The sequence below is a fragment of the Gopherus evgoodei genome, chromosome 3, assembly GCF_007399415.2.
Source record: "Gopherus evgoodei ecotype Sinaloan lineage chromosome 3, rGopEvg1_v1.p, whole genome shotgun sequence".
NCBI lineage: Eukaryota > Metazoa > Chordata > Testudines > Testudinidae > Gopherus > Gopherus evgoodei.
Genome location: NC_044324.1, coordinates 188,557,699 through 188,580,220, shown reverse-complemented (window position 1 = coordinate 188,580,220; position 22,522 = coordinate 188,557,699). Strand labels below are relative to the sequence as shown.

At 46.5% G+C, this 22,522-nt stretch overlaps 1 protein-coding gene across 4 annotated transcripts in view; it reads left to right on the top strand.

Moving 5' to 3' along the window:
* Nucleotides 1–1,467: 1,467 nt before the first annotated feature.
* Nucleotides 1,468–22,522, top strand: part of SRBD1 (S1 RNA binding domain 1) — a 251,220-nt gene continuing 230,165 nt past the window's right edge. The window contains exons 1-2 of one of the 4 annotated variants that reach the window (XM_030557683.1): nucleotides 1,468–1,578; nucleotides 3,314–3,474. The gene's annotated coding sequence lies outside the window, so the exon portion shown is untranslated. Of the gene's footprint in view, nucleotides 1,579–3,313; nucleotides 3,475–15,913; nucleotides 15,933–18,481; nucleotides 18,519–22,522 lie in introns of those variants that run through there. The other 3 variants (XM_030557685.1, XM_030557686.1, XM_030557684.1) reach the window with 3 other exon arrangements.

The following is a 22,522-nucleotide window of genomic DNA, read 5'->3' as shown; positions in this document are numbered from 1 at the left end:
AGGCAGCAGCAGAGCTTGGACGGCATTTTAATGGACCCAGGATTTCTGCCGCAGCTACCACCCTGGGCCCTTTAAATTGTACCCGGAGCCCTGGAGTAGCGGCAGCAGGGCTCCAATGGCTATTTAAAGGGCTTGGGGCTGCGGCAGCCGCTACCACCCCGGCCCTTAAAATAGATGCCGGAGCCCCACCTCTGCCTTCCCAAGGCTCCAGGGATGGTTTAAAGGGTCCATGGCTCTAGTAGCTGCTACTGCCCCGGGCCCTTTAAATTGTTCCCAGAGCCTGCTGGAGCCCTGGGGAGGCGGCGGTGGGGCTCTGGCAGCGATTTAAAGTGCCAGGGGCTTGGCCGCCGCTACCGCCCTGGACCCTTTAACTCGCTGCTGGAGCCCCACCACCGCTACCCCAGGGCTCCAGCAGCAGGGCTCCGGGGACGATTTAAAGGGCCCAGGGTGGTAGTGGCAGCTGGAGCCCCAGGCTCTTTAAATCACTGCCCGAGCCCCCATCTGCTGCTGCTACCCTGGGGCCCTTTAAATCACCACCCAACCCCACTGCCAGATCCCTGGGTAGCGGCGGCGGGGCTCTGGCGGTGATTTAAAGGGTCAGGGGCTCCTGGCTGCCGCTACTGCAGCGGTGCCCCGGGCTCTTTAAAGCTCTGGCAGACCCAGAGAATTCAGGGGGCCTGGGACAAAGCAATTTTGGGGGCCCCTTCCATTAAAAAAAAGTTGCAATACTATAGACTCTGGGGGCCCCTGTGGGGCCCAGGGCAAATTGCCCCAGTTGCCCCACCTTCCCCCTGCAGCCCTGCCCCTGGGCTAAAGTATGAATAAGGCTTTGCCAGCCCGGTCTATACTGAGCCACACTTTGCCTAAACCATATAATGCAAATAAACTCTTTCCACTCCTGAAGTCAGCAACAGTAGTGAGGTTACCAGGGGCTGGAAAAGGAGGGTGCCAGCTGGAATCTGCTTGCTGGGGACTGGGATTGTACTGGAGTGACTGGAGCATGGCCAGGGGATGGACTGGACCACGGTAAAAGCGCTAACGGGGGCGCGCTGGCCGCACTGGTGAAGCAGGTATCCAGGGTGGCCCTGGAGAGCGGCGAGTTCTCCCGGAACTCGCTCCCCCCGCCTTGCCCGGCACAGCAGGGCTCCCATCGCATTTCCAGGCCGTTCGCTTTCAGAGGGGAACGTCTGTGTTACGGAGGGTGTCCGGGGGCGCGACCCCTCTCGTGACGCCTCCTTGCAGCGCGGCCCGGCGAGCTGCTCCCGCGGCCGGTGGGGGTGGGGGCACAGCACAACAGCCTCCCCCAGGCCGGAACTGCCGGCGGGGCCGCTAAGAACTCAGCGCTCAGCCCGGGCCGCCGGCCACGGGCCTCCCGGGAACCGAAGCCGGGGCGGCGCCGGGCCACGCTCCCCCCGCCGCAGCTCACGCAGCCCCGGCCGCGGATTGGCCCCCAGCTTGTTCCTTCCGGGGCCGCCCGGCCGCCGCTTCCTGATCCTCCCCTTGCGCGGCGGGACTAGGCCCGGCAGCCGCGGCGCTTTCAAACCCGGCTCCAGCCGCCGCCAGCAGCAAGCGGGAGCGGTGCGTGAGCTGCCCGGGCCGGGAGAGGGCGGCGGGGGTGCGCGGGGCGGAGGGGAGCAGGCTGGCGCTGCTGCCTGGCGGCGGGGAAGGGAGGTTGGTTGCAGGGGGCGTCTGGCCTCTTACCCCGGTGCCTGCAGAGGGGAAGAAAGTCTCCGGTGGAACCAGCCCTTCTCCCGAGTGGGGGCTCCGCGCTGCCGGGACCCTGCCGCCGGGGCCAGGGGAGCCCATGCTGCGCTGACTCCGGGTTCCGGGGCGCAGAGCACTGGCGGCTCGCAGGGGAGCCCCCTCTGTGACACTGCAGGAGAGTAGGGGATACCCGGTAGTGCGGGGTGGTTAACAGGAGTGTTGATTGAAACGGCCTGGGCCACCCTCACACGACAGCAAAAACTCTGCCCCCCCCCCCCCCCCCGGCCAGCTGGAAAAACTTTCTGATGATGGGGTGACGGTTGCTGTTTACCTGCAATCACACACTTAACAGTAATGAAAAATGAATTTTGTTATTGGCATGACAAGCTGTGCAGTGGTTACCAACGTGCAAAAAGACATACCACCCATTTATCACTGAGTGAAATGAAAGCCACTAAATTAAACTAATTAAACTCTAGTGCATAGACCTAGGGTTTATACCTGACTCAGCTACTTGCTTGCTGGGTGACCTTGAGGAAGTCATTTTCCTCTCTCTGCCTGAGTTTCTCCATCTGTTAAATGGGAATGATGATCTTGACCTCCTTCCTAAAGTGCTTTGAGATCTATGGACGAAAAGCGCTATATACAACCTAGGCGGTGGTAAATATTTGTCCAGCTTTGGACTTCATTGTGTTTGAGGTATTATCCTCTGTCCACCTTTCAATTGTTGTTATCCTTCTTCTCATTCAGTGACAGGTTCCTCCATAGTCTGGGGTTATTTCTCCCCTGTCACACAGAGGAGTGGGGTCATGGGGTGGTGGTTTTGGGAGTACTTATAAAGTTCACTGCCTTGATGCACAGCTAAGTGTCTGTTCTCACTCCTGGCCTAGCCAGGAGTACTTTCTGATGATGCAAAAACAACAACGAGTCCTTATGGTACCTTAGAGACTAACAAATTTATTTGGGCATAAGCTTTCATGGGCTAGAACCCACTTCATCAGATGTATGGAGTGGAAGATACAGGAGCAGGTATAAATACACGAAAGGATGGGAGTTGACCCTAGTGTGAGGTCAGTCTAACAATTCAATTAAAAGAAGGGAGGAAAGATAACTTTTGAAGTGATGAAAGTGGCCCATTTCGGACAGTTGACAAGAAGATGTGAGTAACAGTAGGGGGAAATTAGGTTTAGGTTTTGTGATGACTCAGCCACTCCCAGTCTTTATTCAGGCCTAATCTGATGGTGTCCAGTTTGCAAATTAATTCCAGTTCTACAGTTTCACATTGGAATCTGTGTAGCAACAACTGCCCTTTAACCTCAGCCATGCATATAACAACAGTAATGCAAAGTGAATTTTAGTATTGGCATGACAAGTTATGCGTGCTCTCTGCCCACAGCTACTGGGAGCAAATTTGGCGGGAGGGGGAGAGGAAGGGAGTATATTCTGTGTCACACTGGCATTCTGCCCTTCCAGGGGTGCTTCCTTCCCAGCTCCTGGGAACTTCTCCCTATCCAGCCAGTTTTGGGTGCTCTTTAACTGTTCACCGCACCGTATATGTCTGTCCTGTTCTCACCAGCTGTGTAACCCTCCTCTCTCTCTCTCCCTCCAGCTGGTACTGGGGCCCTCCAGATTGGCACTTCTCATTTTGCCCCCAAGTACCTTTGGCTTGTTTTCTCCAGTGGCGTTTGCGTACCCTGGCTATCTATTCCTCCAGCTCATGTGTGCAAAATTGCAGGCAGTTTTGCAGGATCTGGCCCTAAGAAGACTCTGGTAAGTTAACTCCCCCACCCACCCCCGAAGTCTAATTTTTAATGGTCCAAAAATGGAATGGCCAGGAAAACCTGACAGCACAGATAACAGAACAAAGTTTTCCAGCAGCAGCAATGTGAGTCGTGTCTTCTGCTGCTTGTTGGCTGTGTGGTCCTCGCACCTCTGAGTTTCTCTTCCCACAGCTTCTTCGCACGCTGATTCTGGAATGCAATGGAATTGCGTTAAAATGATGAACGTAAATGGCAGCAATTATACGTATGGTGTAGAACTGGACTATTTTGTTGGTATTAACCATGTGGTAAAAAATTACGCCCCCTCCTCCCCCTTACAGAATCCATGGGTTTTTTTTTACAGGTATTGCAACAACCAGCTCTTGCTATGTCAAAGTTTGTTTTGGGGCTGTCTTGGGCAAACTTAAAACTCCTCAAAGCCCAGTCACTAAATGTTGCTATCATTAATATTCTGTTGCCTTCCCTGCTGTACTGGTGGGATGACTGGTGAATTCTGTTTGTTGAGGATTAGCAAAGAGCTTCCTGTATAGGCAGACCTGCAAAATAGTGCCCTGTATAAGCAGACCTGCAAAATAGGGCCCTTTGTAGGGAAAATATCATTTTGGATTAACTGGAAGACAGTTTAAAACAGCTTCCTCTTTGCTGGTGAAGGATTTTGGTATGATTGTTTCAATGAGAAAAAATATTCACTTTTGGTTTTTGAAATGTCATTGTTTCAAACTGAGACAGTCCAGCAAAGTGTAAGGTGAAAAATCCAATTACTAACAGATTTTCTTTGTTTTTTCCCCTTTAAAATTTCCTGGGAAATTAAATGCCAAAACATATGCAACATCAGGGTTACGAGATCTAGGACTCAAAAGTCAGGAAATTTCAAAATATAAGGTTACAGTAGTTAAGTTAACTTGACCATGTTGCAGAAATGTAATACTTTCCATAACTCCTAACTCTGGTTAAATCTGAACCTTAGTCTGTTACTGTTTATTAGAGTATACCATATAAAATATACAGGATGTTAACATTGCAAGGGCAACCTTTGGGTTTGAAATTCTTGACTATAGTATACTAAGATAACAAGACTTAGCACTGCATTAATGCTAGCTTTTTGCACTTAAGCATTTCTAAATTCATATATGTTTAGCCGCTGGAAGTTGCTTTTCCACCATACAACAAACAAATGACTGACATGAGGAGCATTTCCTTTAGGTTCACACTTGATTGACTTGGCTTTAGTCCTGCCACACGTAAAAAATATTTTCTCAACCCTTTTGGAGTCATAGAATCGTAGGACTGGAAGGGATCTCGAGGGGTCCTCCAGTTCAATCCTTTGGACTTAAAGCAGGACTAAGTATTATCTAGACCATCCCTGACAGGTGTTTGTCTAGCCTGCTCTTAAAAATCTCCAATGATTGAGATTCCACAACCTCCCTAGGCAATTTATTCAAGTGCGTAATCACCCTGACAGTTTGAAGTTTTTCCTAATGTCTAACCTAAACTGCCCTTGCTGCAATATAAGCCCATTGCTTCTTGTTCTATCTTCAGAGGTTAAGGAGAATAATTTTTCTCCCTTGTCCTTGTAACAACCTTTTATGTACTTAAAAACGGTTATTATGTCACCTCTTAGTCTTCTCCAGATGAAAGAAATCCAATGTTTTCAATCTTCCCTTATAGGTCAGTGCGGAGTAGAGCGGGAGAATTATTTATGTCTTGCTTAGAACTCTCTTGCTAGTACATCCCAAAATTATATTTGCATTTTTTTGCAACAGTGTTACGCTATCTTTATAACATAATGAGGCCCCAAAAGGCCAATCCTGCTTATGGTCCACATGCCTTCCTTCACTCCTTCTCTCATGCACCTCAGCCCTATCTATGAGTGTGTGTGTGTGCATGTTTGAGGGGAGAAAAGCTGCATTAGGTTTTCAGGCCATAAGCTGATCTCCTGGTGTGCAGTCACTTCTTCTCAGTATGCTTTGCATGAACTGAGTTAAGATATCATCGATCATAAGTAGTTATGAAGGACTAAAAGAATGTGCCACTATCTTTGTTATATGCCACAGATTTGAATTCCAGCATTTATCTACATGCATTCCGGCTATATTCATTGTGTTATGTGCAGCTGTATTAGCATGGCAGAATGGTGACTGTGATATGAAGAGACGTGTATGAGTACCTTGAGAGATCAAATATGCCTCATGGTAGTACTGAGTATTGTAGGCTATGTTTGCAGAGGTGAACACAGGTGTCTTCTTATCATTGGGATTGTCAGCAGTCTGGTGACATATATGTCTGGTCTCCCGTGCTTAGTGAGAGCAAGAGAAGGAAATATCTCAGAAAAAATGCTCTGGCCAAGCAGGAAGGAGTGGTAACATTTTGCAAATCTGGTGTGGTTTGTGTAGATTAGGCTCAGTGTTTGAGTGTAGGTGTGTGTAGGTCGCTGCTGGTTGCTATACCTGACCTAAACCCAATGTAACTCACATCAGCTCGGTGTACTGTGTACCCCTCTGGAGATGAGTTGGCAGCAGAGGTTGATGAATGTTTGCAGACTTGGTTTAAAGAGATGAGTCTTTTAGTTCAGGCAGTAGAGGCTCATTGAATAAAATACAGAGGTTCCTTGTTGCTGATGACCCCTGCCCGCAGGGTGTGGCACTACACTAAGTTTTGCCTTAGTAAAGAGAGGATGTTAAAATTTGTCCTCCAAGTGTTCATGTGCTCTATTCCACAAGTATTCTGTAACATCTTTGAGAGTAGAGTGCTTGTACATTTATTGTTGGTGTGCTGGGGCATCACTCATGGGGCAGGATTGATTTTGCATTGTGGGGGTGGCATGTGACTTAATTCTTTCATTTTCCTGGTTTTCAGAGATTTAAATTTAGCTCATCTGGAAGGTTCACTGAGGAGTCTTAAATCTGCATTAACAAAGTTTTGGCTGATGTAATCTACCTTATTTAAAACCAGTTCAAGGCTAAATCATTTTTAACACCTGTGTTCTAGATTAGGTAGAGATTTAGGTCCCGATTCTCATCTCACTTGCAGTATGAACAGGGCCGGCTCCAGGCCACAGTGCGCCAAGCGCGTGCTTGGGGCAGCACGCCGCGGGAGGCGCTCTGCCGGTTGCTGGGGAGGCGGCAGGCGGCTCCGGTGGATCTGCCGCAGGCGTTTCTGCGGACGGTCAGCTGGTCCCGCGGCTCCAGTGGACCTCCTGCAGACATGCCTGTGGCAGCTTCACCAGAGCCGCGGGACCACTGGACCCCCGCAGGGAAGCCTGCGGGAGGTCCACCGGAGCCGCGGGACCAGCGAGCAGCAGAGCGCCCCCCGCGGTGTGCCGCCATGCTTGGGGTGGCGAAATTGCTAGAGCCGGCCCTGAGTATGAATCAAACAAAATTCCATGGAAACTGAATTGTACCCTTATTAAACTAGTAAAGGAGGCAGATCTGATCCATAGACTAATACACAGTTGGTGGATGATTAAACTTTAAAGTGGAATTTAGCAAAATCAAAAAATTGGAAATAGTTTGTTCCATCTTTTTTAGTGTCATTAACTTCTTAAATTATTTGCTTGTGTTTCAGAGGTATGGATTATGGCATCTGCATGGCATTTCTGATTAAATGGTGTAAAAATTCAGATTTTTGTAAAAGGTCACCGCCCCCTTTCAGTATGTCTGGGAATAGCAAGAGAGACAAGGTGGGTGAGGTAATATCTTTTATTAGACAAACTTGTGTTGGAGAGAGACAGGCTTTCGAGCCATATAGAGGTAGCTCTTCTTCAGAGGAGCACTTGTGGCACCTTCGAGACTAACAAATTTAGTTGCATTTAAGCTTTCATGGACTAAAACCCACTTTTAGCCCACAAAAGCTTATGCCCAAATAAATTTGTTAGTGTCTAAGGTGCCACAAGTGCTCCATGTTCTTTTTGCTGATACAGATTAACAGGGCTACCACTCTGAGGTCTGGGATAGGTATTCCAATCATCACAGCTAAATGCAAGATGGAATACATTACGTAACATAAGAACGGCCGTACCGGGTCAGACCAAAGGTCCATCTAGCCCAGTATCTATCTACCGACAGTGGCCAATGCCAGGTGCCCCAGAGGGAATGAACCTAACAGGCAACGATCAATTGATCTCTCACTCCTGCCATCCATCTCCATCCTCTGACAAACAGAGGCTAGGGACACCATTCCTTACTCATCCTGGCTAATAGCCATTTATGGACTTAACCGCCATGAATTTATCCAGTTCTCTTTTCAACGCTGTTATAGTCCTAGTCTTCACAACCTCCTCAGGTAAGGAGTTCCACAAGTTGACTGTGCGCTGCATGAAGAAGAACTTCCTTTTATTTGTTTTAAACCTGCTGCCTATTAATTTCATTTGGTGACCCCTAGTTCTTGTATTATGGGAGTAAGTAAATAACTTTTCCTTATCCACTTTCTCCACATCACTCATGATTTTATATACCTCTATTATATCCCCCCTTAGTCTCCTCTTTTCCAAGATGAAGAGTTCTAGCCTCTTTAATCTTTCCTCATATGGGACCCTCTCCAAACCCCTAATCATTTTAGTTGCCCTTTTCTGAACCTTTTCTAGTGCTAGAATATCTTTTTTGAGGTGAGAAGACCACATCTGTACACAGTATTCGAGATATAGGTGTACCATGGATTTATATAAGGGCAACAATATATTCTCAGTCTTTTTCTCTATCCCCTTTTTAATGATTCCTAACATCCTATTTGCTCTTTTGACCGCCTCTGCATACTGCATGGACATCTTCAGAGAACTATCCACGATGACTCCAAGATCTTTTTCCTGACTCGTTGTAGCTAAGTTAGCCCCCATCATTTTGTATGTATAGTTGGGGTTATTTTTTCCAATGTGCATTACTTTACATTTATCCACATTAAATTTCATTTGCCATTTTGTTGCCCAATCACTTAGTTTTGTAAAATCTTTTTGAAGTTCTTCACAATCTGCTTTGGTCTTAACTATCTTGAGTAGTTTAGTATCATCTGCAAACTTAGCCTCCTCACTGTTTACCCCTTTCTCCAGATCATTTATGAATAAGTTGAATAGGATTGCTCCTAGGACTGACCCTTGGGGAACACCACCACCATGTTGTTTAGCATAAGTACTTAGCACATATTCTAAGGGACTATTCAAAGTAGAGTGGCCCATAACAGCTCTGCAGTCAAAAGACAAACAGAGGGGGCTAATGGGTTGTAGATTGCTGTAATAAACCATAAATCCAGTATCTCTGTTCAGTCCATGTTTTTTCCTGTCTAGCAGAGTTATGAATTTAAGCTCTCAGGCTCATCTTTTGAAAGTGTTTGGCAGGTTTTCTTTGAGGATGAGAACTGATAGGTCAGACATAGAGTGATTTCTCTGTGAAAAGTGTTCACCCACAGGTGATAGGGTATTTTCGATCTTTTATAATTTTCCTGTCTGAGTTCATTCGAGACTGTAGTGATTGTCTGGATTCATGCACATGGTTGTTGTGGGGCATTAAGTGCACTGGATGAGGTACACTACTGTTGGGTCTAAACTTTTGGTGAACTTTGGGGAGCCAAAACACACCCAGACTGGCTGTCTCTGGATAATCCTTCCTGAACCCTTTTGAACAAAACACTGACCTGCAAACTACTCATGACACCTCCTTTCTCAAGTAGCCATTAGCCTTTATCTCTATGCATTTACTTGTTAACTTGCTTTTCCTGTAAAATCTTGATTGATTATGCATGACCATTATCTTTTGTTAATCATTTTGTTTACTTCTGTGTATAAATATTGATGCTCACCCCTAATAAAGGGGCCAAACTTAATCTAAAGCTTTTAGAGCTAAGGATAGTGTGAGCCCGTTGATCAACGCATTGGTGTCTGGTCTCTGACAGAATTGTGTGCCCCATACCAACTCAGCACGAACTCGGGTGCTGGAGAGGTGAGTGAGGACTTGCTTTATTTACCTAACACTACTGTGACGTTATTGATATAGACTGGGACCATATAGAGCATGGTTTTGCAACCAAGGTCCTGTAGTGGCACCAAATCCTATGTAAAGGGGTCATATAAGGTGTCTAAGACCAAGTTATGAGTTACTGGTTATGATTATGCTGTCTGTATGTCTGTATCATTTTGTAGTTGAAGTTATAAGTATTGGCTCTATACTGTCTATATTTCAAACGTGTGCTGTGTTACTGGGAAAGATCCCAGACAAGTGGGTGTTAGCTCTGCTTAGCCTGTTTGATGGCCCATTAAGGACCATCAACTACACAATTAACCCATTGAGAGGAGGCAGATACGCCTTGTGACTCAGCAGGGTGTACAGAAACTGGCCCATGTGACTGCAAGCTCAATTTTGCTGTAATTTTCCACAGTAAGAACAAAGAAGTGTTCTTACACCTGGAAGTGCCTATATAAGGCTGATGCCTCATCTCCATCTTGTCTTCAATCCTGCTTCTTACCTCTGGAGGGACTTTGCTACAAACAGAAGCTCTGAACAAAGGACTGAATGACCCATCCCAGCTGGGGATGTTCTCCAGAGACTTGATTTGAACCTGCAGTTTACTCCATCACTGCTACAAGCCTGAACTAAGAACTTTGCCATTACTGTATGTAATTAATTCCATTTCACCAATTCTAGCTCTCATCTCTATCTTTTTCCCTTTAAGAATAAACCTTTAGATTTTAGATTCTAAAGGATTGGCAACAGCATGATTTGTGGGTAAGATCTGATGTGTATATTGACCTGGGTCTGGGGCTCGGTCCTTTGGGATTGAGAGAACCTTTTTCTTTTACTGGGTGTTATTTTTCATGACCATTCATCCCCAGGACGGGTGGCACTGGTGGTGATACTGGGAGACTGGTGTGTCTAAGGAAATTGCTTGTGTGACTTGTGGTTAGCCAGTGGGGTGAAACCGAAGTCCTTTTTGTCTGGCTGGTTTGGTTTGCCTTAGAGTTGGAAAAACCCCAGCCTTGGGCTGTGACTGCCCTGTTTGAGCAATTGGTCCTGAATTGGCACTTCCCAGTTGGGTCCCGCCAGAACCGCATCGTCACAGTGGCGTAGTTGGCAGGATCCACAGAACCAGGTCAATTAAGCTTTGGGTCAGAACCCTACGCTATCCAAATTTGAAATTTGGGCTTGAGAGTTTGGTTGGTTAAAGAGCAGTTGTAATGGGTGAGCAAAGAGCGTATGAGGGTCTTAACAAAAAAGCCCTGGAAGATTTATGTTCAGAAAAGGGGATAAGCTTTAGAAAGAAAGCTACAAATCAAGAACTGAGAGATCTGCTAATGGCCGGTGATCAGGAGGCAGGAGCAGAGCCCTTACCTGATACTACAGAGACTGCAGAAGCAATTCGAATGAAAGAGGCAGCGAATAAACTGCAATTCGAGCATGAACAGAAACTAGCAGACCTGCGATTGCTGGAAAGGCAGAAAATAGCTGAATTAGAAGACAGAGCTCGTAAGAGGTGTCTGGAATTACTGGCTGCTGAGGAGAGAGCTTGACAGAGGCAACAGGAGACTCACAAGATGGAACAAGAGACGGCCAGACTGCAGCTCCAAGTAATGGAAGAGCGGAGAAAGTCATCGCCACCTGGTACTCCACATACCCACCGCCAGGAGAAGAACTGGGAAAAGATGTGTCCTATTTGCAATGATACTGAGGATATAGAGGAGTTTTTGTCCACCTTTGAATGCCTCTGCAATCTGTACCAAATCCCTGATGATCAGCGAATGCCTGTCCTGCTGACCAGACTAACTGGAAAAGCCAGGGAGGTATTTAATGATTTGGGGGAACAAGAAGCCTTGGATTATGGGCGGTTTAAAGTTTCTGTGTTAAGGCGGTTCAAGGTTACTCCTGATTCTTACAGAGTTAAGTTTAGAAAGTTTAAGATGTCTAATGATTGTACTTTTGTAGAATGTGCTCGTAAGCTGATGGGTTTTGTTAAAAAGTGGGTGATGGGAGCAAAGGCGCATGGGAGTTTTGAAAAGCTGCTGAATTTAATAACTTTGGAACAGTTCTTAAACATTGTGCCTGACCACGTGAAAGCAGCTGTGTGTGATAGGGACCCTGAGTCAGTCCTACGGGCTGCAGAGATTGCGGATGCCCATACCCAAAATAGGGCTCGGGAAGGGTATAAACCCCAAGGGAAAAGTAGTCACCATTCTCCCCATTTTAAGAGGAGGGAAGGATTTAAAGGTAAACCTGGCCCTGACTCTTATAAGGTGGCTCATGGGGGTGCAGAGGGTGGAAACTCTCATCCCAAACATAAACAGGTTACATGCTATTACTGTGGGATGCTTGGCAATATAAAACCAGATTGCCCAACCCTAAAGGGCAGCCCAAAACCAGCAACCCCAACAGCCACACTAGATGCCAATTCCATTACTCTGAGCACCACCTTAAGTTTAGGGGCAAGCAGAACAGTGGCTAATGCCAACCACCTCCTCTCCGGTGCTCTGGGAGGAGGGGATCAGCTCACCAGCTATGTCAGAACTGAGGCTTGGCAAGGAAGTGAGAGGGTTATTATGGAGGCAGAGGTCAATGGTGTTAAATGCATGGGATGGCGAGACACTGGCTCAGGTGTAACTATAGTAAAGGAACATCTGGTGAAGCCAGAGGACATGTTGCCTGGGGAATATGGCACTATCTGAGTACTCTGTGGACCTGCCAATGGCTAGAATCCACCTTGAGGGGGACAGCTTTAAAGGTGTCATGAAGGCTGCAGTCCGAGATTTAATTCCGGCTGATGTTTTGGTAGGAAATAACATACTGGGGGTGCCTGGCCAAGTGAATGTGGTGACCAGATCACAGAGGAAGTTTGGGTCTGTGGCAGATGCCATAACTAATGGCAGTGAGGGGGAAGGCGAACAGACAGAGAGTGTCTCTCAAGATGAATCAGGTAAAGGTTTGTCTCTGCAAGAAAGCAGTGTGTCTGGGAATGGAGTTTCTGAATGTCTGTCTGATGTCTCAGAAGTGAATCTGGAGTTAGATCAAGAGCAAAAAGATCTCATTGGGGAGGAAAATGTTTCTCAGGAGCAGATTAAAGTAGATGGTCAGGTGGAAGCCCTAACTGAGGAAGGAAAGGATAGATTTGTAATGGGTAGTGGATTGATGGCTAGTACAGCTTGTAAAAGTAAATCTGAAATGGGTAACTGTGATTTGCTGGAAGTAGCTCAGTGTAGTGAAAAAAGCAGCAGCTTATCTGTTGGGAGTAGCAATGTGCCTAGTAGGGAAAGTTTGGAGGAGCCTAGGCAGCCTTGTGAGCTGATGGCTTTGTCTAGTTAGCACTTTGGGAAGACAGGGATAGTGGAAAATGAATGTCTCTATCCCTTACCGGTTTCCTGTGTGGAGAAATGTGACAGTAAAGGAAATGTGCCTGTGTCTGTCAGGGGTATTGACTGGCCTATGGAGGAAGCTAGCTCAGTCTCCAAGCAGTTGTCTTTAAACAGCCTGATGTGCTGGGACAAGGGAAAGGAAATCCCAGGCTGTGTGTCTGGTGAAGGAGAATGTGTCTCCGGCTCTTCTGTGTCTGTGCAGCAGACAGAAGGTGTCTTTCAGCCTGTAATGACTGAGGGTGATTCAGTTGTCTCGGAGTTGGCTGTAAATACAGCTAAAGCCCAGGAAGGGAACGGTCCTAAGTTTGTGTCTGCTGAGGAAAATGGCACTTTAACTAGGGTGCATCCAGTTAGTGTCTTAGCAAAATCCCAGAGACCAGACAATTCTGGTGCTTGTAGTTTGCCAGTTGCTAATGTGTGGTTGGAAAAGGATGTGGCAGCTCTGTCTAATCAGGGTGATACCCTAACCAGGGCACAAGGAGAGCAAAAAGGTGATTTAATTGTGTTACCTACTGACAGTTTGACAACTTGTAGCAAGAAGGGAAAGATTCCTGAACCTGTTCGTGGCCAAGGTAAGGAGAAGGCTTCTAGCCTGTTAGCTAGAAAGTCTATAGGTTTGCCTAGAAGGGGATTGTGTAGGAATCTGCCTGATGGGCCAGAGGTGATTCTGGATGTAAGTGAGACCCAGAAAGAGTTTGTGGTTGCTCAGGAAAGTGTTCCTTTAGAGCAAGCCCTAGGTAAAGAAGGTAAGAGCAGAATGTCTGTAAGGGGTGAATTGTTGCTTAGAAAAGCTGCTAAGGAAAGAAATCCTCATGGTAACCTGTGCAAGCAGTTTACTGCAACTGAAGGGTGTGAAAGTGATTTAATCAAGGAAGTTTCAGTTCCTAACAGCCAGAAATTTTCTGTTGTGAATGGATCCACTGACTTTCCCTTTGAAAGATCCAGTGTGGGTAGCTTTGAAAAGAATTCAGGGTATGGCTACATTTGGAATTTCAAAGCGCTGCCTCGGCAGCGCTTTGAAGTGTGAGTGTAGTCAGAGCGGCAGCGCTGGGAGAGAGCTCTCCCAGCGCTGCATGTAAACCACATCCCTTACGGGTGTAGCGTGCAGCGCTGGGAGCCGTGCTCCCAGCGCTGCTGCCCTGATTACACTGACGCTTTACAGCGCTGTATCTTGCAGCGCTCAGGGGGGTGTTTTTTCACACCCCAGTTGCAGCGCTGTAAAGTGTGAGTGTAGCCAAGGCCTCAGATGAAGAAGAAGCTGTTAAGGAAGTTGTGCAGCCATATAACCAAGTGGCTGGGTTTGATCAGCTGGTTGGGAAGACAATGGTGTTGGAACAGGAATGTCTCCATGCTGATTCTGTGAGTGAGCAGTCTGTGCTTCAGGATCTGAGAACAGATTGAGTTATTGGTGTTTCAAAGCAGAATGGTTTTATGGATAAAGGCTTGAGGATGCAGGAAAGAGCAAACAAACTCTCACCCTCGAACCCTTTGGATTTGTGTGGTATCTCTGTAAGACAGAGTCCAACATTGGAATTAGCGGCAGCTAAGAAGTTAAAAGCTGGTGTTTGTGTTAATGCAAATTACCTGGCTGGCAGGGAGAGAAAAGACTTGCTAATAGCTGTTAGCACAGAAAGCCCACCCCATCAGTCAGTGAATTTGATTAAGCAAAAAAAATCAGGGTTTAATCTTGCAGGACAAGGAGAAAAGAGAAAACTGAATTTTGCAAAGAAAAGCCAAAAGTTAACTCTAAAGTTCCCAAACTCCAGTGGTATTGAGCCAAAGGTGTGGCATAACAAACATAATTGTAAATGGACACTTGCAATGAATTTGTTGTTATTGCTAATGGTGATTTTTGTAACTAATGTGTTGCTATTACCAAGAACTGTAAGAATGTACAATGTGCCCAGTCCTTTGGAAAGTCCCTTGAACGTGTTGAAAGCAGTACATGAAACACACTTTGTGTTAAAAGGCCTTGTTATACTGATGTTTCACTGCTAGTGCCTGTAAACAGTCTTGAAACTTTTCACAGAAGAAAAGACATTCCAAACCTGATGTGCTGTATGAAAAGGGAAACCTGAGGCACACTACCATATTGCTTTCATGGCTAAATGCCAAGATTCCTACACCATGAACAACATTAATATCTATGTTAATTTAATGTTAATTTGGTTCCAAACATTTGCCAGAGCTTGTATAGATAAAATAGCTAGTTTCTTTAGCTCTTGGGAAGATCATATGAGACATACAGGAATCCTGCTGCAAAAGCAGACCCAATCCACTATTGTTCTAACCAAGTTTTACCTTAAGTTTGTAAAGAGGTTCAATCATGTTATTGAACATGAGTTTGGTAAAGCATTTCTGTTATACACTAATATGGCTTCTAACCCAGTACAAGCTGTAATAACACAGAACCCAGGATGGAGAGCTCTTGGGATGCAGTCAGTGATGTCTGTGTCATCCCTTCCTGCATCAATTTTGCATTGGGGGTGTAACGTTATTGATATAGACTGGGACCATATAGAACATGGTTTGCAACCAAGGTCCTGTAGTGGCATCAAATCCTATGTAAAGGGGGTCATATAAGGTGTCTAAGACCAAGTTATGAGTTACTGGTTATGATTATGCTGTCTGTATGTCTGTATCACTTTGTAGTTGAAGTTATAAGTATTGGCTCTATTCTGTCTATATTTCAAACTTGTGCTGTGTTACTGGGAAAGATCCCAGACAAGTGGGTGTTAGCTCTGCTTAGCCTGTTTGATGGCCCATTAAGGACCATCAGCTACACAATTAACCCAATGAGAGGAGGCAGATATGCCTTGTGACTCAGCTGGGTGTGCAGAAATTGGCCCATGTGACTGCAAACTCCATTTTGCTGTAATTTTCCACAGTAAGAACAAAGAAGTGTTCTTACACCTGGAAGTGCCTATATAAGGCTGATGCCTCATCTCCATCTTGTCTTCAATCCTGCTTCTTACCTCTGGAGGGACTTTGCTACAAACAGAAGTTCTGCACAATGGACTGAATGACCCATCCCAGCTGGGGATGTTCTCCAGAGACTTGATTTGAACCTGCAGTTTACTCCATCACTGCTACAAGCCTGAACTAAGAACTTTGCCATTACTGTATGTAATTAATTCCATTTCACCAATTCTAGCTCTCATCTCTATCTTTTTCCCTTTAAGAATAAACCTTTAGATTTTAGATTCTGAAGGATTGGCAACAGCATGATTTGTGGGTAAGATCTGATGTGTATATTGACCTGGGTCTGGGGCTTGGTCCTTTGGGATCGAGAGAACCTTTTTCTTTTACTGGGGTGTTATTTTTCATGACCATTCATCCCCAGGACGGGTGGCACTGTGGTGATACTGGGAGACTGGAGTGTCTAAGGAAATTGCTTGTGTGACTTGTGGTTAGCCAGTGGGGTGAAACCGAAGTCCTTTTTGTCTGGCTGGTTTGGTTTGCCTTAGAGTTGGAAAAACCCCAGCCTTGGGCTGTGACTGCCCTGTTTGAGCAATTGGTCCTGAATTGGCACTCTCATTTGGGTCCCTCCAGAACCGCATCATCACAACTACATGTTGTGATAGGCATGTGTAAGATCTATAGATCTTGAAAGTTGTGTTGTGAGGGGTGTTGATCATTGTAGCAATTGAGATGTGTGTGGGTTTTGCATCTGTTTTTGCATCTGCTTTGACTTGGTGTGTCCTGGTTTGTGAGGAGCTTGCTTCTGATGATGAGCTTGGAGAGGCTGGGGGATCGTTTGAAGGCCAGAAGAGGGGGTTTAGGAAAGATTTATTTCAGGATGGGGTTTCCATTAAGTATGGGTTGTAGTTGTTTGATGATACCCCCTCTGGGTTCCAGTGTCGGGTGGTAGGTGACAGCTAGAGATGTGCAGTCAGAGAAGGTTTTATTTCTGTATTGAAGCAGGGTGTCTCGGGATATTTGGATGGGAGGTTGCATGATGCAATCAATTTCTCTGGTGGAGTGTCCTTTTTTGTTGAAGTCAGGTTTAAGTGACTTAAGGTGCATATCCCAGACTTTTTTGTTGGAGCATATTCAATAGTATCTGAGTGCCTGGCTATAGATAACAGATTTATTGGGGTGTTTGGGGTGGTTGCTTGATCTATGAAGGTAGGTGTGATGATCAATAGGTTTCTGGTATATAATAATTGTCTCTAGGGTTCAATTTTTGAAGCTGATTGTGGTGTCTAGGAAGTTGATACTAGTGTGGGAGTGTTCCAGAAAGAGTTCAATGGACAAGTGGCGGTTTAAGTTGTGTTGGAAATCTGTGAGGGAGTTTAAGCTATCAGTCCAGAGAATGAAAATATTATCTATGCTAAACAATCTCTTCTACTTTGCATTTAGCTGTGATGTTTGGAATACTTTTCCCAGACCTAAAGAAGAGCTCTGTGTGTTTCAAAAGTGTCTCTCTTTTTCTCTCTCTCTCTCGCCAACATAATATGGTCCAATAAAAGATATTACCTCACCCACCTCGCCCCTCTCATATCCTCGGATTGAAATGGTTGTATCTACACTGGGAATAGCAAAACATTTACTCTTTTGACTATTTTTAAAAAAAGGAAAAAGTAATATTCTGTGAGACAGATATGATGTTACGATAGTGCAATGTAACATCATTGTATCATGCTGTGATTAGGGAGATGAAAGTATTCTTTTGTCCTGCATTTTATAAACACCAGCAGACTAACTAGCTGAGCTGGCAATGTGGAGAGCACAGTGGCAATCCATGCACTTCATCCCACCATGTACTCCTGTGCCTGCCCTGCCCCTGCCCCCACTAGGGCTATTGCATGCTGACGTCATTCCTGCCCTGCCTTCAGATTTTCAGTTACGCTCATCATGAAAGAGTGTCTAGCATCTACTTATAGGCAGGGGAGAACTTGAAGCACAAAAGGTTTTAAACAGAGTCCTGAATAAACTGAACCCAATCAGCAGGGTCGGCTCTAACTTTTTTGCCACCCCAAGCAAAAAAAAAAAGAGCGCTGCCCTGCCGTAACACCCTCACCCTGAGCGCCACCCAAGCCCCCGAGCGCTGTGCCGCGTCGCCCAAGCCCCCCCGCAAGTGCCGTGTCGCCCAAGCCCCGGCCCCCCTGAGCGCAGTTCAAGCCCCCGCCCCACCCCCCTGAATGCCACGCCGCCCAAGCCCCTGGCCCCCCCAAGCATCGCGCCGCCCCGCCCAGGCCCCCTCCCCCTCCAAGCGCCGCGCCACTGAAATACCACCCCTCTGAGCGCCGCCTGCCAGAAACAAAAACAAACAAACTAAAAAAGCACTCCAGCGCCGCCCGGCCGAAACAAACAAAACAAAAAACCCGAGCGCCGCCCTGCCCTGCCCTGCTCCAAAGTGCCGCCCCAAGCACGTGCTTGATTGGCTGCTGCCTGGACCCGGCCCTGCCAGTCAGACCCAAGTATTTGTGGAAGGCAAATGGTGATTAAGCATTTGAATGGCAGTTTTTTTTAATCATTGTTAAAGGGCCTGTCTTCTCAGCGACAGATTTCCTGAAGCATCTCTCTGACTGTTGCTATGGATGTCTGAATCTGGAGAAACCTGGGCTGGAAAATGGGGCGTTGTCATAAACAGATAGCTAAGGGTTAATGTCTCTTACACCTAGAAAGAAGTTCCTGAAACACCTGACCAGAGGACCAATCAGGAAACCAGACTTTTTCAAATCTGGATGGAGGGAAGTTTGTGTGTAAGTCCTTTGTTCTTGGGTCTTCTGCCTGTACTCTCTCGGCTATGAGGAGTGATTTTTTCTGTCTCCTGCTTTCTAATCTTCTGTTTCCAAGTTGTGAGTACAAAGATGGTTTGTTTTGTATTTACATGTCTATAGTTGCTGGAGTGCTTTGAATTGTATTCTTTTTGAATAAGGCTGTTTATTCAATATTCTTTTAAGCAAATGACCCTGTATTTGTCACCTTAATACAGAGAGACCATTTAATGTATTTTTCTATCTTTTTATATAAAGCTTTCTTTTAAGACCTGTTGGAGTTTTTCTTTAGTGGGGAACTCCAGGAAATTGAGTCTGCAGCTCACCAGGGAACTGGTGGGAGGAAGAAGTCAGGGGGAAATCTGTGTGTGTTAGATTTACTAGCCTGACTCTGCATTCCTTCTGGGTGAAGAGGGAAGTGCTTGTGTTTCCAGGACTGGAAATAGAAAGGGTGGACTCCCTCTGTTTAGATTCACGGAGTTTGCTTCTTTGTATCTCTCCAGGAACACCTGGAGGGGGGAAGAGAAAAGGTTTATTTCCCTTTGTTGTGAGACTCAAGGGTTTTGGGTCTTGGGGTCCCCAGGGAAGGTTTTTGGGGGGACCAGAGTGCCCCAAAACACTCTAATTTTTTGGGTGGTGGCAGCTTTACCAGGTCCAAGCTGGTAACTAAGCTTGGAGGTTTTCATGCTAACCCCCATATTTTGGACGCTAAGGTCCAAATCTGGGACTAAGGTTATGATAGGCGTACAATCTTGGATTGGATATGAGGTACACCAGCTCTCTTTCGCTGCATAGAGCAGAGTAAAGTTGTTACACAGACCAAAGAGCTCAGAGATGGAAATTGCTCAGGAAAACATTAGGTGTCTCATTTCTCCTCTGTGACTAAGCTAAGTGACAACGCCTTTCTGGGTCCTGTAAAATATTCAGAGGAGATATGCTATGTGAACTGTTTCTTCTGTTTTCATCTGATTCTCTCTTAATTTTTATTTTTTTAAGGAAGCAACTGTTGTGTGGGTGTTTCACACATTTTGCTCTCCCGAAGGGCAGAATATTTTCACCTTGAAGGGGAAATATGGAAGCATAGGTGCCAAATCCTTGGGTGCTCCAGGCACTTAGCACCCACTGGCAATAGAGCTGCAGCCCCAGCCAGGGATCAGTAGTTCCTGGGCAGCCCTGTCCCCACTGATCAGCTAGTAGACAGCTGTGTTATTTGCTTAGCAGCTGTTCAACTTTTGTGGCCTCTGGCCTTGCTGCAGCTGAGGCCCCTCTTCCAAAAGCCTCAGGGAGTAGCTCCACTAGTCCAGCCAGGGTTAGGGGCGGTCAGGGGGAGGGAGCGCAGGCTGGGATCCATCTTCTCTGCAGAAGACCAGCCTGATTAACAGCAGTGAGACCCTGCTCACCTGGGTTGTCCTGCCTCCTACTAATTTTTACACATACTTGGGGCTCAAACTACGGCTCTGATCCTGATATTACTCTCTTGGGATCAATTGTGGATAATTTTCACCACCCACTTCCCTGTTGGGGAAGCAGTAATTAAAAAGCTATTCAGGGACTGGGGTAGAATTTATGGTGCAAATGTAGGTCATTTGATCAAGAGGTTCCCAACATATGTCCTCCCCCTGCATTATGAGCATCTTTTAATTTTCAAAGTACTCTAAAATCCACATGCATAATGAGATTATGTATGCCACAACAGGGGCAATGGTACAAGTTTGGAATAATTTGGTTCAGGCGTTCCTCAGATATCATCTCCCCCCCAATAAAAAGAAAATTTTAACATTCCAGTTGATCTAAAACTGACTTGCATAGTGAGATTACCTTGAACAATGGTGTTCCACAACTGAAACAGAGGTAGAGGGGAACTCCTATTGAGATGAATGGGTCATTTCACACCACCAAGAGCTATTGTATTAGATTGTTCATCTCTCTGGAGCATCCTAATTCATCTGAGCACATCCCACTGAGGTGAATGGGCCATTCCGCACATCAACAGTACTCCTGTACTTCAGAGGGCTGTGCAGACCCCCTTCCTTTACACTAGCTCCCTGAAGTAAATACAAAGTCTGGGGCTTCCTGCTATTCCTCTTGCTGCCTCCAGCTGGTATATGTGGTCCTCACAGCCCATCAGTTACCATCCTCTTTTTTTCCCATGGCCCGTCCAGCCCTACCTGGGGCATGGTGGGGCCAGGAGGAGGGCAGAGCTGGTAGCTAAAGTGGCAGATTATTCCCATGCCACAGGTGCCCTCCGGCTCCTCCCCCCCCCACACACTTCTTCCTCAAGAAACAAGGGAAATTAACTGCCCAAAATCATGGTTAATGCAGGTCTTGTTTTCACTACAGCGCCTTTGCCAGTATAGCTATGCCCGCTAGACTCATCCCTGCTTAGTACCCTCTTCAACTCAAGAAGTGTGTTTCAAATTCTTGCTGGCACTGCCAGTGTGACATGCCTTCTCTGGCTTCTCAGATTAGGTTTATATCTGCTGGTGAATCACAGCGCCACTCATTAGATTGATTCCCAGGCTGGTGAACCATCTGTGGTACATTGGTATAAAATTAATGAAACTCCATTGGTTTCATTGGGGTTGTTCGTGATTTACACTGCTACAAGTGAGGAGAGAATCAGGCATAGGCACTGACTCTGTGGGTGCTCCAGGGCTTAATCACCCATGGAAAAAATAGTGAGGCTGGTCAACACCCACAGCTGTTCAGCTGGGCTGCCATGCAGCTGTTCGGCAGCTGGCATGGGGCCTCGGGGGAATGAACGGAATAAGGGCAGGAAGAGGTGGAGTGAGGGTGAGGCCCTGAGGGAGAGGGTGGAGCAGGGACAGGAAGAGGCAGAGTGAGGGCAGGGCCTCAGGGTTGGGGTGGAATGGGGCAGAGCGAGGGTGGAAAACCCACCAGGGAAAAATAAGTCGGCGCCTATGTATGGAAGGTAAAACAGGGTGTCTGGAGCCTAAGCCCTCATGTGTAGTCTCTGCCTACAGGGCATGCACAGAGGGGTTCTCTCCTAGTGAAGTGTGTTACAAAAGACTATGGTTGTGGCCACAGTAGGATAGCTACCACAATGCACTGCTGTCTTTGCCATTGCAAGAGCTGCTAATGTGGATGCGCTCCAAGGTCACAAGGTGCACAGTATGGACATGCAAGAGGAGTTTAATTCAAGCGTTCTAATAAAAGTGGTATAAGTTGTGGCGCAGAAACTTACCAGTGTAGACATACCCTCAGTCAGGATCTCTCAGAGAGGCCTAAAGGTGCTAGTGCCTTTGTCTTGTTAGGTGAAAGAGAGACAACTTGGGGTTCTTTGCCATTTTCTTTTATAGTCCAGTGAACCTTTGAAGTGGATTCTTTTGAGGGTTACCCTTTAAAGTAAAGTTTATTCAAGCAGTAAAGAAGGAGACATGGAATCTGGTGGTGAAGGAGGCTTCATGCTTCTTTTATTTTCTCCACTTCTGTTTGCTGAAATCCAAACGGTTCTTTCTGTTTCATACCATTTCCTCCTCTTGCTGTTTCAAGGACCTATTTACTGCTTATATGTAAATTGAGGTAAACATACTTTCCCATTGTTGAGGATAGGCTTGTTTATCAGCTTTTGCCTAGGCAGGGCTTTCTGGTTTTGAACTTGTGCTAATAATGTCATATGGGGGTAATTCATAACTTTCATATAACACTGATACATATATTTCACCATGATATTATTGACAAAGTTGTTAGTTTTCAAATGATACCTCATAAGGCATATTTCATACAAAGATGATTACAATAGTATGTAGGCCAGGGGAGGGTGGGCAGGCAGAGGGCTCCGTGAGCTGCGTGGGGCCAGGCCAGCCCTGGCACCGGTGCATGCCGCTGCCACCCCAGAGCCAATCCAAGTAAGCTGTGCCAGGCCAGAGCCCATGCCCCTCCTGCACACTGCCCTGTGCCCCCTGCTGCACCTTGCACCCCCCTGCACCGCAACCCTCTGCCCTGAGCCCCCTGCTGCATGCCACACC